The following is an 18,185-nucleotide window of genomic DNA, read 5'->3' on the forward strand; positions in this document are numbered from 1 at the left end:
ACTTCTGGAGTTACTGGTGGTTTGATTGGGAATATCCTCCATAAGCTCCACATATTTGAACACCTGTTCCTCATTTGGTGGTGCTATTTAAAAAGAATCATGAAACCTTTAGGAGTGTGGTCATGCTGGAGGAAGCACATTACTGGGGGTGGACCTTTTTTTTTTTTTTTTAAACTTTCTTGGATAACTTTTTTAATTTTTACAAAAATTTTATTGAGAATTTCATGCATGCATATAAGGTGTTTTGATCAATTCCATGCCCACTCCCTCTCCTCCAACATTCCCTCCTCTGAAGAGGTAACTTAAAATCTTTTAAGGATTAAATATAAGCTCCCAAATACTTTTGACATTTTTGGCCTTTGGAACAGATTATGTTGCTAACAGGGGCAAGGACATTTTGACTTTTAGACAAGAAACTGGCTACACTTCTTTGGGGGTCTTTTTACCCTAACTGCCTAGCCAATTCCTACCTCATAGTCTTAACCATTCCATCCTCTGAAGGATGGCTTCTTTGAACAGGGACACGATGAGACAACTGGCATACCCCTTCAGTGGGTCTATCTAAAAGATTCCCAAATTGCATAACTCTTGTCTGTAAGGGGAGAAGAAAGTCCTTGAATTATGAATAGGAGATGTGAAGGAGAAGTAACGGCAACAGTGATTAACATTACAAGTTCTAGACAGGAAACTAGAAGAAAGAACGGCAATTTTCAAATGTTCATATGAGAGTCCATTGGAGTTTCTTGAGAAGGGCTTCCAAAAGCACCCCTCTATTGGGTTCTTCCTCATTTTTCTTTTGACTTCCAAGGCTGGACTAGTTGGCTGGGAAGAGTGGCTGGATACTCAGGTGAGGGTCCAGTGACCCTGCTTGGCACTCCTTTAATGAATGAGCACAACCATCAACAAGCTCAGTTGTGACTATGTTTAGTGATCAGGCTCAGCCGAAGTCATGTTGATGGTAGTTATTTCATGCATAAGGGACTGCTGTATAGCATCATCTTACTAAAAGGACCACCATGTGGAGGCAGGATCCTGGGCTGTCAGGCTGTCTCCTGGGTTCTCAGGCCCTCTGGTAGTTGGCGGCCAGAGGGAGGCCAGAACCCTGCACTCTCTGGTGGTCTGCTGAGCCCCAAGCTGCTACCCTGATGGAGGTCCAAACCCACCCTCTCAGGCTGTCTGCCTCGGGGTGGACTTTGAGAGTAGTTAGCCACCTCCCATTTCCAGTCTCTGCTTCCTTTGCCATCTTGAAGATATGAGCACTCAACTTTCTGCTCTGGCCACCTCTGTTGTCATGCTTCCCCACCATGATGGATTCTTATCCACCTGGACCCTTAAGCCAAATAAACTCTTCCTTCTATAAATTACCTTGGTCTTGGTGTTTTATCACAACAGAAAAGTAACTAATACAGAGACCTTTCCTATAAAGCAAGTTCCCAATGAAATTATTCTAAATTTCTGGAAAATTTTGTGCTCAATTTTGTACTTGAATCTGTGCATTAAATGCTCATGACAACCTCATGGGGAAAATGTCTGAATTTTCCATAGAACAATGAATTCCCTTATATATCTACAGTACAGTTTTCAAAATCAAAGTAATATTAAGCCAGAAGTGATGACACATACCTTTAATCTCAGCACTCAGGACACAGAGGCAGGGGGAATCTCTTGAGTTTAGTACCAGCCTGGTCTACATAGGAAGTTGTAGTATTGCAGGTCTAGAATAGAGGCAAATGGGACCCCCAAATAGTAAAACTAATAGGAAGCAGTTTATTGTAGAGTACACTGACCCAGAGAGCTATATTTCTCTAAAGCAGGGACCTGAACAAAGAAAAGCTTAGCCTTTTATATCCCATGTACACTTTAGTTTCTTTGTCACCCATATATGGTAACACATATATTCTGATTAGGTGCTCCAGGTTACAGTCATGGCAGGTGACACTGTACACCTGCTCTCAGGCAGAAACCATGCTGCATTTCTTGTTCTGTGTTGTGGGGTGGGAGGGCAGTGTCCTGACATATCCCTGCCCTTTGATATTGGAACCCTCAGGGTCAAAGAGCCTCATCTTGGTTTAGGAGTTGAGGATGAAAAAAACAAACTAAAATGTAACAAATTACAATTGACATGTTAAGAAATAACATCAAGATATACATTAGTAATATAAGATGTAGGAATTATTTTCTTTTTTGAAGCAGGGTCTCCCTGTACCCCAGCTGGCCTCACAGAGATCTCACTGCCTCTACCTTTGCCACCTGAGTGCTGGGACTAAAGGCTCTTTAGATAACCCAGGGGAAGAACTTGGGACATAACATTATTTGTCCATTAAAGAAAATTCCCTCTGGTTCTCCTAAGTGGTTTATAAGGTAAGACTAGACATCATTAAATTGGTCAGAGGAGACATTATTTTAGTTACATTAATTACCAGGTCACTCATATTTTAGCCAGGTATGGTGGCACACACCTTTACTACCAGCACTCTGGAGACAGAGGTGAGCAAATCTGAGTTTTGAGGCCAGCCTGGTCTACATAGCAAGTTCCAGGCTAGCTGGAGATAGGGAGACCCTGTCTCAAAAAAACAAACAAAAAATAATAATAATAATAATAAAATTACCAAGTTACTCTTTTTTTTTTTTTTTTTTTTTTTTTTTTTTTTTTTTTTGATTCCTCCTTAAGCCAAGGCAGGGTCTGACAGAGCTTGGCAGCTGGGAAGCATCTTTCTAAATCTGGAAACACCACATCTAGGCTGGCCTTGAACTCACAGAGATCCACCTGCCTCTGCCTCCCGAGTGCTGGGATTAAAGGCGTGTGCCACCACACCCAGCTTATGACTGAATTTTTTAAAAGTGGTATCAATGGAGCACTTTTGTGTTTACCTATTTATTCGTCCATTGGGTTGCTTCCACTTTTTGGCTATAGTGAACAATATTGTTATGAACATTAACATTTGCATGCAACTTTGTGAGGATATAATTTTCTTCTTTTTTTTTTTGAGACAAAGTCTTACTTACCATGTAGCTGACTAGCTTAGAATGCACTATGCAGACCAAGACCAAGCTGACCTCGATCTCACAGAAATCCATCTGCCTCTGCCTCCTGAGTGCTGGAATTAAAGGTGTGCATCACCACACACAGATCTTTTCTATTTTTTTTTCTTTATGGTGGGGGAGTGTATTAGTCACTTTTCTGTTGCTGTGATAGAAACACTGACCCAAGCAATTTATAGAAGGAAGGGCTTATTTACGGTTCCAGGGGAATTACAGTTCATCATGGCAGGGAGGGTGGCTGGAGGTGGCTGGAACAGGAGCAGCAGAAGTGAAGCTCTCACATCATCACGCAGGCACAGGAAGCAAGAGACTGGAGATCTGGCAAGGCTTAACAACTCTCTAAGCCCACCCCCAGTGACGTGCTTCCTCCAGGATAGCCACACCTTCTAAAACCTCCCAAAACAGTGCCATCATCTGGGGACAAAATGTCCAAATACTTGGAGCCTATGGGGGACATTTTCATTCAAACCACCACAGGGAGGATTTTGTTTTGGGTTTTTTTGTTTGTTTGGTTTTTGGTCTTTTTGAAACAAGGGCTCCTTGTAGCTAGCCCCAGCTGGCCTGGAACTCACAAGAGATCCACCTGCTTCTGCCTCTCTGCTGCTAGGATTACAGGCCTACACCACCACACCTGGCTCTTTTGGTTTTTTGAGACAAGGTTTTATCTCACAAGGTCTTAGCCTGGAATTCCCTATACAGACCAGGCTGACCACGAACTGATTTTTTTTTAATATTTTATTTATTATTTTTATTTAATGTGTATGAGTGTATTGCCTGCATGTAGGTAAGTGCACACATGTCGTGCAATGCCTGCGGAGGACAGAAGAAGCCATTGGATCCCCTGGAACTGGAGTTACGCACAGTTGTTAGCTGCCATGTGGGTGCTGGGATTCAAATCCAGGTCTTCTGCAAGAACAAGTGTTCTTAACCGCTGAGCCATCTCTCCAGGCAATTTTTTTTTTTTTTTTTTTTTTTTGTCTTTTTGAGACAGGGTCTCCTTGTAGCCCCAGCTGTCCTGGAACTCACTATGTAGACCAGGCTGGCCTTGAACTCACAAAGATCCACCTGCCTCTGCCTCCCAAGTGCTGGAATTAAAGGCATGCGGCACCACGCCCGGCCTTTTTTTTTAATTTTTAATAATTTATTCATTTTTATTTTACATGTGTGAGTATTTTGCCTGTGTGTATGTAAGCGTACCATGTGCCTCCATGTGGCTGCTGGGAACTGAACCTGGGTCCTCTGCAAGAGTAGCCAGTGCTCTTAACTGCTGAGCAGTCTCTCCAGCCCCCAGGAAAGGATGTTTTTGAGACAGAATCTTACTCTGTAGTCCAAGCTAGTCTCAAACTCACATCAATCCTGCTGCCTCAATTACCAAGTACTGAAATTACAGGCATGCGTTACTACACTTGGTTATATTTAATTATATTTAGGAGGAAAATTGTTGGGTCACATGATAATTTTATATTCTTGTGGTTTTTTTATTTTATAATAGTCACTCTAGTAAATGTAAAGTGATCTCTTTTTCTTTCCCCTTCCCTCTCCCCACCCCCACCCCCCTTTTCCAAGCTGAGACTCAAACCCAGCACTTCATTTATACTGGGTGAGTATCTACTCCTGTGCCATCTCCCCAGCCCATGATCCACTCTAATGGTTTCAGTTGGCAGTTCCCCTATGACTAATGAAAATCTGAACATACTGCATGTGCCAACTGAAGATTTTTGTATCTTCTTTGGATAATCTATTTGTCCTTTCATACAATTGGGGTGTCTGAGATAAAACCCAGGGCTTTGTGCGTGCTTGTGCTCTACTATTGAGCTATAGCCCCAGGACCTCTGTCTTTTTTTATACAAAGCAAAAGGAGAAATCAGTGGGATGGCTCTGAGGGTAAGGATGCTTGCTGCTTTGCTGCCAAGCCTGACCACCTTAATCAGATCCGAGACCCACATGGTGAAAGGAGATTGCCAACTCCTACAACTTGTCCTTTCACTTCCACACATGCATGTAGCATGCATTAACACCCAAACCCACAGTAAACAGTGAATAAATAAATGTAAATTAAAAGTAAAAATTAAGATGGATAGAGTGCAAAGATGACACTTGATATCCACCTCTGGCCTCCAGATATTCACGCACATGTACACACATACACATGTGCACATACAGCATACACACATACAGCATACCATATACACAAAATGTAAACAAAACAAACTATTAAAAATTTTAAAAATACATTGCAGGGGCTAGAGAGATGATTCAGTGAAGAGCACTTGCTGCTCTTTCAGTTCCCAAATTTGGTTCCCAGTCCATGTTGGGCAGCTCACTACCACCTATAACTCCAGCTCCAGGGGATCTAATACCCTCTTCTGGCCTCTCTGCATACCAACATGCACATACATAAAAAATAAAATAAATCTTTTTTTAAAACTACATTACAGAGCTGGAGAGTTGGCTCAGTGGTTAAGAGTACTGGCTGTTCTTGCAGAGGACCTGGGTTTGATTCCCAGCACCCACATGGCCACTAACAACTGTCCATAACTTCAGTTTCAGGGAATCGGATGACCTCCGAGGGCATTGCATGACACGGGCACACATATACATGCAGGTATAACACTCATATACATAAAATAAATTTTAAATTTATATATATATATATATATACACATATGTATTTATCAAATCAGATGTGATGTATCAACTTCTCCCCAAACATGTTCCTGTAAGTTCCACCTGGATGGACATCATAGAGGCCAGAAAGCTGGCCACACCACACACACACACACACACACACACACACACACACACACACACACACACACACCACTGGCCCTGAGTGATAGCTTTCCCTCAAGACTTCCTACAGCCTCCAAAATTATTTTTCAATTTTCATTTGAAATTTTGTGTCATAGATCATAGTAGTTTGAGCATTCTTGCCCAAAATGTGATGTCCACCTAGACATGCAGTCTGGTTTGAGATAACAGGTTTTGCAGACATAATTTATATATAAATATATATAATTAAGGTTCTTTGAAAAGACATCGTCATGAATTTAGGTCAGGCTCTAAATTCAGTGACTAATGTCTTTATGAGATGAAGAAGCAGGGCTGGGGAGATCGCTCAGTCAGTAAAGTGCTTACTATGCAAACATAGGACCTAAATTCAATCCTCAGAACCCACATAAAAAGCCAGATGTGGTTGTGTGAGTTTATAATCTCAGCAGTTGGGGAGGTAGAAACAGGCAGATTCCTGGGGCGTAATAGCCAGCCTAGCCTAATCAGCAAGCCTCAGATTCCAGTGAGAGACTGGGCCAGCAGGATGGCTTAGTGGGTAAATGTATCTGCTGCTAAACCTGAGTTGAATCCCGGGGGATCACATAGTAGAAGGAGATATCTGACCCTACAAGTTGTCCTCTGACCTTCGCTTGCCCACACATATATAATAAATGATTCTAGGGGCTGGAGAGATGGCTCAGCAGTTAAGAACACTGGCTGTTCTTGCAGAAGACCCAGGTTCAAATCCCAGCACCCACATCGCAGCTAACAACTGTCTGAAACTCCAGTTCCAGGGGATCCGAAGGCCTCTTCTGTCCTCTGCCGGCATTGCACGACATGGGTGTACTTACTTACATGCAGGCAATACACATACATATACACATAAAAAAATAAAAATAAATATTTTAAAAGTAAATGAATCTAAAATCATTTTTTAAAATAAACATCAAAGTGGGATAGCGCGTGAGTAGTGGCACCTCAGGTTGACCTCTGGCCTCCACATGCACTCACACACACACAGATGGTGGGTGTCTCCAAAAAACCTAAAAATAAAGAGAGAGGCAGGAAGACCCAGACATGATGGCACATGCTATCTCATTTTCTCCCCTCCCCTACCTTTTTTCTCTGGAAATGGATGTTCTCTGAAATGCTAGGCTTCTGAGAATTTAAGAGTTTTTGTTTCTTTTCAAGTACTGGGGGTTGAACTCAGGTTCTCGCACAAGCTAGGGCAAGCCTTCGTCTCTGAGATAACATCTCCAGACCTTTTTGTTTCTTTGTGTTTTGGGCACAGGGTTTCATATAGTTCAGGCTTGCCTCAAACTCTCTTATGTAGCCAAAGCTGGCCTTGAACTCCTGATCCTCCTGCCTCAGTCTCCTGAGTGCTAGGAATATTTTAATTTTTTTAAACTTTACTATTTTTATATGTATATGATATGTGTGTGCCCACTTTGTGGAGTTGGTTTTCTCCTTCCACCTCTACATGGAACCCAAGAATTGAACTCAGGTTTTCAGGTTTGCTTAGAAAGTCTTTACAGCTGGGTGTGGTGGTACACCCCTTTAATCCCAGCACTTGGGAGGCAGAGGCAAGCAGATCTCTGTGAGTTCCAGGCCAGCCTGGTTTACATAGCCAGTGCCAGATGGGGCTACAGGGAGACCCTGTCTCAAAAAAAAAAAAAAAAAGGTGTCTTTACCCTCTGAGCCATCTCACTAGCACAACCCTTTTTAAAAAAATTTTTTTTTTAATAAAAGCATAGATGTTGAGGCTGGAGAAATGACTCAGCAGTTAAGAACACTGGCTGTTCTTGCAGAAGACCGGGGTTCAAATCCCAACACCCACGTGGCAGCTAATAACTGTCCTTAACTCCAGTTCTAAGGGATCCAATAGCCTCTTCTGTCCTCCACAGGCATTGCCCAACACAGGTGCACTTACCTACATGCAGGCAATACATTGCATACACATAAAAAAATAAAAATAATAATTTTTTTAAAAAAACATAAATGCTTTACTGTTAGTTCTATCCCCAGGTGGCTTGTGACCTCAAATAGTAGAGGTAAAAAACAAGGCTTCATATTTACTGGAATTAAAAAAAAGTCCAGCAAATATCACAAAGGAGCCTCGTTCAAGAAGCACTGATAGAAATGACTAATACTCTTTAGGTGCCAGAAACAGTTTAGTCTGAATGCAGAGCAATGTCACTGAGGAGATAAGCTGGGTCACCTTACCTCCTGGCCAAATGAAACTTCTTTTAATTCTCTCTTGCTAACAACAACAAATCTGGGTAAAACCAACTGTTCCTCCTGTTTCAGCTGCTAATGAAGAGAAACAGCCCTCTTGCACATCTACCTTTACCCCAAATTTTCCAGGGCAGTTTCTATATGGCATCAGACTTTTCATAGCTTCACTTAGTTCTTTAGTTTTATGCTAGCATCCACTTGCTCCAAGAACATTGTACCATTTTTCTGTTTTCACTGTACTAGCTTGTATATGGGAGGAAGCAAATACCTGCATCTTTACAACTTTGTGCATCTGAATACTTAGGTAACTAGAAGGCTGTCTTCTCCCCCAGCCCCACATCACCAGTTTTTATAGTATTTAGACATTATTGATCATTCCAAAATGTTCTTTGAACATAGCAGATTCCGTACTGCCTTTTTATATTAAAATTTTAAGCAAGTAGTAAAAACTGGACAAAAATATTAAAATATTGGTAGGGTTCATTTTTCACTTTAACAGTCTAAAGCTGGAATGCATCTTCCACATCCCTATCTTTATTCCAAGGGGCATGGGATTTTGTCAGTCAGCTTTACAGAAATCTATAAACAATCTATATTGAATTATATGATGGTATTAAGTTTTCAAAATAGGTTTATCCAATTAAGGAGAGATATAAAATGCCATGGATTGCTTTGTGGATCTTAATTGTAAAATTTCTTTTTTTCAGAACTTTGTTCCTGCTGTGTTTGCTGCTTTTTTTTTTTTTTTTTTTTTTTTTTTTTTTTTTTTTTTTTTTTGGTCTCTGATTTGTTTTATTTTGTTTTTGGTCTTTTTGAAACAGGGTCTCCCTGTAGCCCCAGCTGGCCTGGATTCACTATGGAGACCAGGCTGGCCTCAAACTCACAGAGATCTGCCTGCCTCTGCCTCCTGAGTGCTGGGATTAAAGGGTGCACCACCATGCCCGACTTGGTCTTTTTGAGACAGGGTCTCCCTGTAGCCCCAGCTGGCCTGGAATTCACTGTGTAGACCAGAGTGACCTTGAACTCACGGAGATCCGCCTGCCTCTGCCTCCTGAGTGCTGGGATCAAAGGTGTACACCACCATGTCCAGCTGCGTTTGCAGCTTTTTCAGCCATGATCTCTGAAAAGTTCCTTTGGTTAAATCTCCTGAACTCAGAATCAGTCAACAGTTCTTCCACAATAGTCTTTTGTTCTCTTTTTTTTTTTTTTCTGGTCTTTTTGAGACAGGGTCTCCTTTGTAGCCCCAGCTGGCCTGGAACTCACTACATAGACCAGGCTGGCCTCAGGCGTGGTGCACCACCATACCCAACAATCCACTATTCTTTTTTAAATATTTTATTTTATGTGATGAGTGTATTGTCTGCATGTATGTGAGTGCACCCATGTGGTGCAATGCCATGGAAGTCAGAAGAAGGTGTCGGATCCCCTGGAAATGGACTTAAGGATAGTTCTTGGCCTCCATGTAGGTGCTGGTAATCGAACCTGGGTCTTCTGCAAGAGTAGTCAGTGCTTGGCCTGGTGTGGTGGCGTGGGCCTTTAATCCCAGAACTCAGGAGGCAGAGGCAGGCAGATCTCTGTGAGTTCAAGGCCAGCCTGGTCTACATAGTGAGTTTCAGGTGATGGAATCAAACCAAGCCCCCCCAGATGATGGACCCAAGTCCCTCCAAAATGATAGATTTAAACTAAAATCCCCCAGGCCTGAAAAAAACTGTACAAGGAAGTAAAAATGAAAAATAATTCTAAATGCTAAGAACAAGCTGAGCTGACCTTTTTCATGCTCCTCTGCCCAAGTTGGAAATCATCCCAGAAATTCCCCCTACCTCTGCTTGGCACATAGCCACCACTTTTCTGCTTGGCACACAGCCGCCGCTTGTCTTTAAAAGAAACTTGTGAACTGGGCTCTGGACTTCTGTCCTCCAAGTGAGGTGGGAGTCTGTTTTGCAAAACACCAATAAATCCTTAGCAAAACGCCATTAAATCCTCTTGCTTGTTGCATCTCCTGGTCTGAGGACTGAGTTATTGGGGAGCGGCCTCCTGTGGACGTTGGGTACCCCAGACTGGGGTTCCAACACAGGACAGCAAAAAAAACGAGTAGTCAGTGCTATTAACCACTGAGCCATCTCCAGCCCCCCAAAATCCACTTTTTTTAACTTTTCATTTTCACACAGGATCTCACTAAGTGGCCAATCTGGCCTTGAACTTGTGATTCTCCTACCTTGGCCTCTTAGTAGCTGGGATTATAAAGTCAGGCCATCTTAATTTTTTAATTTTTTATTTATTTATTTTATTTTATTTATTTATTTATTTGGTCTTTTTGAGATAGGGTCTCCCTGTAGCCCCAGCTGCCCTGGAACTCACTATGTAGAACAGGCTGGCCTTGAACTCACAGAGATCTGCCTGCCTCTGCCTCCCGAGTGCTGGGATTAAAGGCATGCGCCACCACGCCTGGCTTTTATTTATTATTTTTATGTGTATGTGTGTATTGTCTGCATGTAGATAAGTGCATCTGTGTCGTGCAATGCCCACGGAGGTCAGAAGGAGCTGTCAGATCCCCTGGGACTGGAATTACAGACGGTTGTTAGCTGCCATGTGGGTGCTGGGATTCGAACCTGGGTCTTCTACAAAAACAACCAGTATTCTTAACCACTGAGCCATCTCTCCAGCCCCCCATCCTAATTTTTGAGAATTTTTAATTCACTGACATTCTTTTCTTAGGATTGTTTACTTAGTTTCTTTGTTTTTCTTTCTTTTTTAAAATTTGAGACAGGGTCTCACTGACCTGGAACTTGCCAAGTAGGCTAGGCCAGCTCACTAATGAGCCCCAGAGATCTACCTGTCTCTACCTCCCCAACACTGGGGTTCAACACCTCATCACCACCACACATAACTTTTTTCATTTGGGTTCTGAAGATCTAACTTGTCAGGTCCTTTTGCTTATCTTGCAAGCACTATACTGACTGAGCTACCTCTGCAGTCTATTTTATTTTATTTTTTATTTATTTATTTATTTATTTATTTATTTATTTTTATTTTGGTCTTTTTGAGACAAGGTCTCCCTGTAGCCACAGCTGGCCTGGATTCGCTAATGGAGACCAAGCTGGCCTCGAACTCACAGAGATCTGCCTGCCTCTGCCTCCCGAGTGCAATTTTAACTATGTCAGGATTCAGAAATTAAGAAAATCTGAGCAAATGAGAGTGAGAGAGAGACAGAGAGACAGAGAGAGAGAGAGGACAACTCTTTATTCTTAAGAGAGAGAGGACAACTCTTTATTCTTATTTTCTGTTGGAGATTCAGAAATTCGGATCCCCTGGAACTGGAGTTACAGACAGTTGTTAGCTGCCATGTGGTTGCTGGGATTTCAACCCCTGTCTTCTGCAAGAACAGGCAGTGTTCTTAACCATTGAGCCATCTCTCCAGCCCTCTCCAGCCTATTTTAAATACTTCCAAAAATTCTAAAGTCAACTGAGCAGGTGGTGCAGGCCTTTAATCCCAGCACTCAGGAGGCAGAGACAGGTGAATATCTGTGAGCTCCAGGCCAGGAGGGCTACACAGTGAGACCCTGTCTCAGAAAGTGAACAAATGAAAACAACTGAAGCCATGTCTATAATCTCAGGATCTGTGAAGCTGAGGCAGGAGGATAGAGAGTTCCAGGCTAGCCTGGCCTACATAGAGTTCCATAACAAGTCTAGTGTGGAGTTGCAAGTCTTGTAATCCCAGCATTTAGGAAGTGGACCCAGGAGAACTAGAGTTCAAAGTCATCCTCAGCTATGTGAGTTTAAGGCCAGCCTTGGTAAATTAGGGAGACCCTATCTCAAACAAGGAAAAAAAGGGGAAAAGCACACAAAAATTGAGAATGTAGCTCAGTAGTAGAAAGACTGCCCAAGATGCATATTGCACCCTCTTGCCCTTGGAGTCCTGCCACGCCCAGCTCCTTGTGTTGCTATAGGCTGATTGGGAGCCCAAGGCAGATGTCACCAGAGAGAAAAATGGCCATGAGCAGTGTGCTGCACAATATGCTTTACAGTGAGTACAAAAGTGAATGTGATTGAACCCTGGCCCCTGAGAAGGAACCTTCCATGCAAGCTGCCAGGCTGGCAGACTCCCTGCAATCAGCCTCCATCTGTGGTCTCCTAGACACCCCTCTGAAGAGCCAACACTGGTTTCTGATGATGCAGCCCAAACCAGATTCCTGGGCCTCCCCTCCCTAATACTGTCCTGCAAGGGACAGGAGAAGTTGCCCCTTTCTGATAAGTTTCCCAGGGCCTCTGGGAAGCCAGGCCTTGGCTCTTTCCTGGGGTTCCACTGGGATCTGTCTCCAGCATGAGCCTCAACACTGCCTTCCAAGGCACAATTCCCACCTCTTCCAGGGAGCCTCCAAGGTTTAGTGGCTTCCATCTCTGACCTGCCAGGGCAAGGCTATTCTGGCAAAAAGAGCCACTCTGAAGGTTACCATGAGGATGAAGTGGGGCTGGAGAGTTCTCATGTATAGGCCTGTTTACATGAGAAATCCTTGGTGGTAAAGGTGTGGTCTTGGACCTTACTCCAGCTGCCTTGGCACTGTCCCTGTGCTCTGAACTTTGCCTCCATCCCTCTGCTACCATCTACATCATCCTCAGCCTCAAGGAAGGTCCTTGAGTAGAGGTTTGGGTTTTTCTTTCTTTCTTTTTTTTTTTTTTTTTTTTTTGAGATATTTTCTCACTACATAGCCCCAGCTAGCCTGGGACTTGCTATATATACCAGACTGGCTCTGAACTCTCAGACGTGACTTGCCTCTGCCTCCAGGGTATGCACCACCACGCCAGGCTTGAGAAGCGGTTTTTTATCCAGAAGCCAGGATCCGTTGGATGAATTGCTTTTATCTCAGAGCAAGTAAAAGTAAACATTCATGCAAGTGAACTTCAGACCGAAGGATCATGTTCAGAGAAATGCTTTTGTTTTAGTAAGTCATTTTCAGGAAAGGGAAATGGGTGGGGAGCCTAAACAAGATTTCCGTTTTCAACTCCTGGTGACAGAACCAGAATCCACTGCAATGGAGCTGAGCTTTCCTCTCATCAAGGTAAGAGTGGAAAGCCCAAAAGGGGGCAACTAGAGGGAACCAACTCCCAGAATGGGGTCCCCGGATGGCACATTATTGGGAGCAGGCAAGAAGTTGGCCTGGGGAGGTTGAGTCTGGAGAAGGTTCCCCACCAAGGGGAGGCCTGGGTGGACACAGCAGATGAGGATCAGACCTTCCTTTGAGAATGGACAGCAGGAGCCTCTGGGTGAGGGCAGGGCCAGTCCCAGGACACCCTGAGATTTTAGGGACTGAGGCAGGGCATCTGAGAAGGGAGTAAAAGAGAACATGTTGAAGGCTGGGCTGCTCCTTTCTCTACAACCACCCCATTCTGGCCCATCCCCCTACCACTCTATCCCCTACCCAAAGTCAAGTCTCTTAGGCTTGTCCTACCATAGGTTCTCAGGATCCATGTGTGCCTCAGGCTTTGTGGGAGCAGTGAGGTGGAGGTCAGGCGCCTGGTTAGCAGAGAAAACCTTCTGAGGGCAAGAAGGGGTTGCAGTGGGTACTGTCTGAGAATCCAGGCAGCAAAAGTATGAAAAGCCAAGTTTGGGGAGCTCAGTGTGGGAGGTAAGGAGGGGGCCTTGAGCCCTCCCAGAGGACAGTTTGTATTCCAAGGTGAAAAAGGGACAAGAAACAGGAGACTGAGGAAACAGGATGCCAAGAGGAGAGATCATTTCATAGGCCTCAGGGGCTTGATCAAAACAAGACAGCATTTGTAGCCCAGTCAGCTCACTGTCAGCTGAAGCCCCTTGGACAGCCCCTTCCTCCCTCAGCTGCAATCTTCTGCAGCTGCCTTCTCTGTCAGAACCTTCAGGAAGCCACAGGATGGTACTGAGAGCAAGATCTAGGGGAGGGGCTGGCATAGAGCTTTGGTGACTACCCAGAGCACTTCACAGCTCAATTGGAGGGGACCCAGGCAGGACTGGGAGACCAGGAGTTGATATCTGCAACCCATGGTCCTAAGGGGCATGAAAGCATTCTCCTGATGCCTGAGAGGTGACTCCTGGCTCTACAGGAAGCTATGGCCAAGACAGTTCTCCTTAGAGGAGCAGGGAGAGTGGCAGCCCCTTTGCCCCTGGGTAGTCCACTGTGGACCTTGTGAGGTTGGAACCTGCTGTGGTCTGGGGCTCCAGGGCTCCCTAGGAAAGGGAATGAATGTGACAGCCACTCTCCTTCTAACAGGAATGAATGTCTTCCACTGAGAAGATGTCATCCTCCACCTTGTCCATCTCTGTGGTAAGAATCAAAGTGCCTCTCCTCCGGCAGCAAGGATGGCCAAGACCAGTCATGAGGGCCTGGATGCAAGACAGGACCCTGATCACCTCCAGGAATGGCTGGGTGAACCTAGGTACCTAGGATGATGAAAGACCCCGGTAGCCTAGGGAGTGATGGGGACTTAGTTGCTCCCCGCTGAGCTGTGGCATAAACTTTTTCCAGGGGAGAAATTAACAAATGCTTGCTCTCCTTCACTAAGGGGAACCAAATAGGCCAAAATATGATTCCACAAGAGTCCAGCTTGGAAAACCAATGAGTTTATTGGGTTTATTTACAGAGCATGCATGAGGGATTACTTACAGGAGCAAGGGTGACCCCCAAATAGCCACATCATCAGAAAGTCTCACTTGAGCATGAATAACAATTTTCCCACAGCTGCTTAGATGAAGTTCCATCATTGAGCAATTTTCCACAATGTTTATACTCTAGTACCTCCCCAAACCATGGGACTACACACACCTGGAGCAGAATTGCATACAGCTGGCAGGGAGGTGCAGGAGGGTGTGGCTGACAGCTCAGGTAAGGGTCCAATGACCCTTCCCATCCTTTCATTCTGTGAGGGAATATCAACAGGTCTGATCTTGCAGGTAGTCATAGCCACTCTAATAGATAGCAATGCCTGCTATGTCTGAAGGACAGTGCTCTACAACAGGCTGAGACCCCAGAACACCTAAAATGGGGTGTTCTTGTCCTGAGGCCTGTAACTCTCAGGGGACTCAAAGGACCCTCAGCCTCCATCCCCAGCTAAGGAGTCTCAGGCCTGGTGGAACTGTGCTGGGGAGCCAGAGATGTTGGTGCCTGAACTCCAGGCATCTCTGCATGTAGCATACCAGCTCTCACTATAAGTGCTCACACTGGCCAGTCCTGTGGAGTGCCTCCCCATTGTTCACCCAGTCCTTCCAGTCAGGAGTGGACAATGGGGTTTCCAGACCTGTAGAAAATTGTTGTCAGAGGACAAGTCACTACTCTGTGGTTGCCTACCAAGTAGTCATTGGCGAGGGAGGAGGTAGTTCTGGCTGGGAGTCTGTTCCTCCCACTGATGGGGTATGGCCATCTCCAGGTCACTGTGTTCTTCTCTGGTCCCTGCTCTAGTGTCTTATGTGCACAGTCCCCTTGATGTCCACAATCCCTAGGGTGGCCATAGAGCCACTGACATCACCTGGCTTTTTAATCCAGGCAGTATCTGTGATGAGCCTAACTGTGTCACGCTCTGGATCTATAGTATGGCTTGTGGGGGGCCTATTGGCCGTGACTGCTATCGCTGGCATTTATCATCTATGCAGAGAATCACATCAGGATAGACAGCCCTGAACAAGAAGGACCAGGACAAAATAATCCAATGGAAATCCTGTCTTGGCATCAGTGATGAAGGCCTACCTCATAGGAGTATTTGGGGCTATAACATGTACACATTTAAAATTTTGATTATGAAAAAAACTAAATTTTTGAACAAAAAACAATCATGAAGCACAATGAGTGTTTACTGTGTATCTTTTTCCTATTCTCAGGCTCTGGATTCTAGGATTCTGGGTGTTTGGAGACCTGACTCCACCCCCACCACTCTGGAAAGCTTCTCCCCAGCAGCCCTCAAACAGTCCTTCCTTCTGCAGAACTGCCTGGGCCATATGACCAGGTGGTCTCCCCCTGGGCCTCCAATGCTCACACCTCACATTTGGGCTCCTTCAGCCTGGAAAACTGGCCCAGGCACTGAAATACTGAGGTGGGATCCCTGAGATTTCCCTTTCCTGCCACCCTTGTCCTGAAAGGGAGCAGCAGGAGCTTCTTCCCTGGGCCCCCTGTGAGTCAGGTAGCTGTGACTCCCTCTACGGGGCCTATAGGACAGTTGTGTGGGTGCCCTTGGGCCAGATCAGTTTTCCCTGGTTCTTTGCTTGGAGACCTTAGAGTCACTGCCAAGTGTTGGGAGGATAATGACCTGAGAGAGTGTTATATGAACTTTCCTGGGGAGACACAAAACAAAGTTTACTCACCCCAGATGGACACCAATGACAGACCAAAGTAATGATTCCACCCACCAAAGTCCAATTTGGCAGATCAATGAGCTTATTTGGCTTATTTACAAAGCATGTGTGACCCTAAAACAGCTTAATCACAGAAAAATCTCACCTCAGAATGGATGGCAACTTCCCCATAGCTGCATAGATGAAGTTCTCCCCTTCAGTTAACCTTCTGTAGCCTATATACTTTATGAGACCAGAAGACCATGTACAGCTGGGGAAGAATCACGTAGTGCTGGCAGAGAGGTACAGAAGGGAGGGGCTTTCTATGAGGGAATATCTACAGGTCTGATCTTGAGGGTCTGTCATGGGCAGTTGCAGCCTCTCCAATCAAGATGACAATGCTAATTATGCTCTGAGGACAGTGTTCTGCAACAGGCTTTGCTCTTGCCCTTCCTCAGAGATGTAACCTGCTTAGTGCAGAGCTGCTGGGCAGCCTGGGCTTGGTCCCTCCCTCCAAACAGGCTGTCTTTCAGAGCATTGGCTACTGAGTCCTGTGGCCCCTGAGGTGTAGAGTTCAATGGAGCTGTTTTTCAAGGTCTCTTAGCACAGCAAGTAAGGGACACAGAGTGGAGACTCCAAGGGCCCTGCCACTTTCCTGAATCTTGGGGCTGGCTCTGGCATCACTTGCTGCTCATTTGGGACTATAATCCCACTCCAGGTACCTTGTTCTGTGCAAGCCTGCTCTGCCTCTGTGGATTCTGGCACTGGTGATATTACAAAGGGAGGTAGAAGTGCTAGATTCCTGTTCCACATGGCTGGCATAATGATAACCTGACTTCCACAGAGAAAGAGTACTCGCCTAGGACTGGTTATAGGGAATTCTGCCTTCCAGGTTCTATCTTCTGGAGGTGTTACTCCTCTGGCTCAGCCCTCCTATGATGTCCAAGTCTCTTCTCCCTTATAGATACCTTACAGGTGTTTCATGCCTGGGTCCCTGCAGAGAATAGTGGTTGGGGCTCTGCTAAGGAAGGGGTAGGCAGTTTCTCTGCTGGAACAGGAGGTAAAGAGGCCCATGCAAGACCAAAAGCTTCTGCTTCAAAGTATATTAGTGGATAAGGTATTCATGTTTTGAAAACTACCATGCTGGTACAGAGACAGGTGTTTTTCAGCCAATTTGTTCATTTGCTTATTTGACATTGGTAATAGGAATCATTCTAGCACTTTGCTATGTAGGACCCCCAGGCTAGGGTGCCCAACGTCCACGGGAGGCCGCACCCCAACAACTCAGTCCTCAGACCAGGAGATGCAACAAGCAAGAGGATTTAATCATTTGCGCAGACAGGCTCCTGCCTCACTCGGAGAGAGCAGCAGCCAAGAGCTCAGCTCACAGGCTTCTTTTAAAGGCAAAAACCACAAACCACAACCAGCAGGAGTGGGAGGGGGACCGGCAGAAGTGGGAGGGGGAAGTTTCGGGTGATTTTCAGCTTGTACATGGAGCATGAAAAGGTCAGCTTTTTCTCAGCGGTTAAAATTATTTTACATCTTACTTCCTTGTACAGCTTCCCAGAATATTCTTCTTTTGTCTGGGGGACTTTTTTTGAATCCACTTTGACCTGGGGGGGCTTTAGTTTGATTTCATCAGGGCTAGGTATCATAGGAAGGGGATTTCCATACATGATTTCAAAGGGGGTCAAACCCATCTGGTATGGAGTGTTTCTTACTGGTCTAGTGAGATTAAGGAACAAAAATGACGGTTGTAACACCTGCAGCATCGGACTCATGGCATCTGGATGGCTAATTTTAGAAGGGACGATTACCACTGGGTTTGGCTGAGTGGCAACGGCAA

General features: G+C 45.0%; 1 protein-coding gene across 7 annotated transcripts in view; it reads left to right on the forward strand.

Annotated features, from left to right (window-relative positions):
- The first annotated feature begins 12,676 nt into the window (after positions 1-12,676).
- Positions 12,677-18,185, forward strand: part of Flywch2 (FLYWCH family member 2) — a 25,803-nt gene continuing 20,294 nt past the window's right edge. Inside the window, exons 1-4 of one of the 7 annotated variants that reach the window (XR_003851598.1) lie at positions 12,677-12,691; positions 12,833-13,106; positions 14,289-14,454; positions 15,665-15,854. The gene's annotated coding sequence lies outside the window, so the exon portion shown is untranslated. Of the gene's footprint in view, positions 12,692-12,786; positions 13,107-14,288; positions 14,455-15,664; positions 15,855-15,889; positions 16,102-16,524; positions 16,643-16,927; positions 17,058-18,185 lie in introns of those variants that run through there. The other 6 variants (XR_607688.3, XM_029569896.1, XM_029569895.1 and 3 more) reach the window with 6 other exon arrangements.

This window comes from Nannospalax galili, unplaced genomic scaffold (genome assembly GCF_000622305.1).
Source record: "Nannospalax galili isolate Female #2095 unplaced genomic scaffold, S.galili_v1.0 scaffold471, whole genome shotgun sequence".
NCBI classification, from domain to species: domain Eukaryota; kingdom Metazoa; phylum Chordata; class Mammalia; order Rodentia; family Spalacidae; genus Nannospalax; species Nannospalax galili.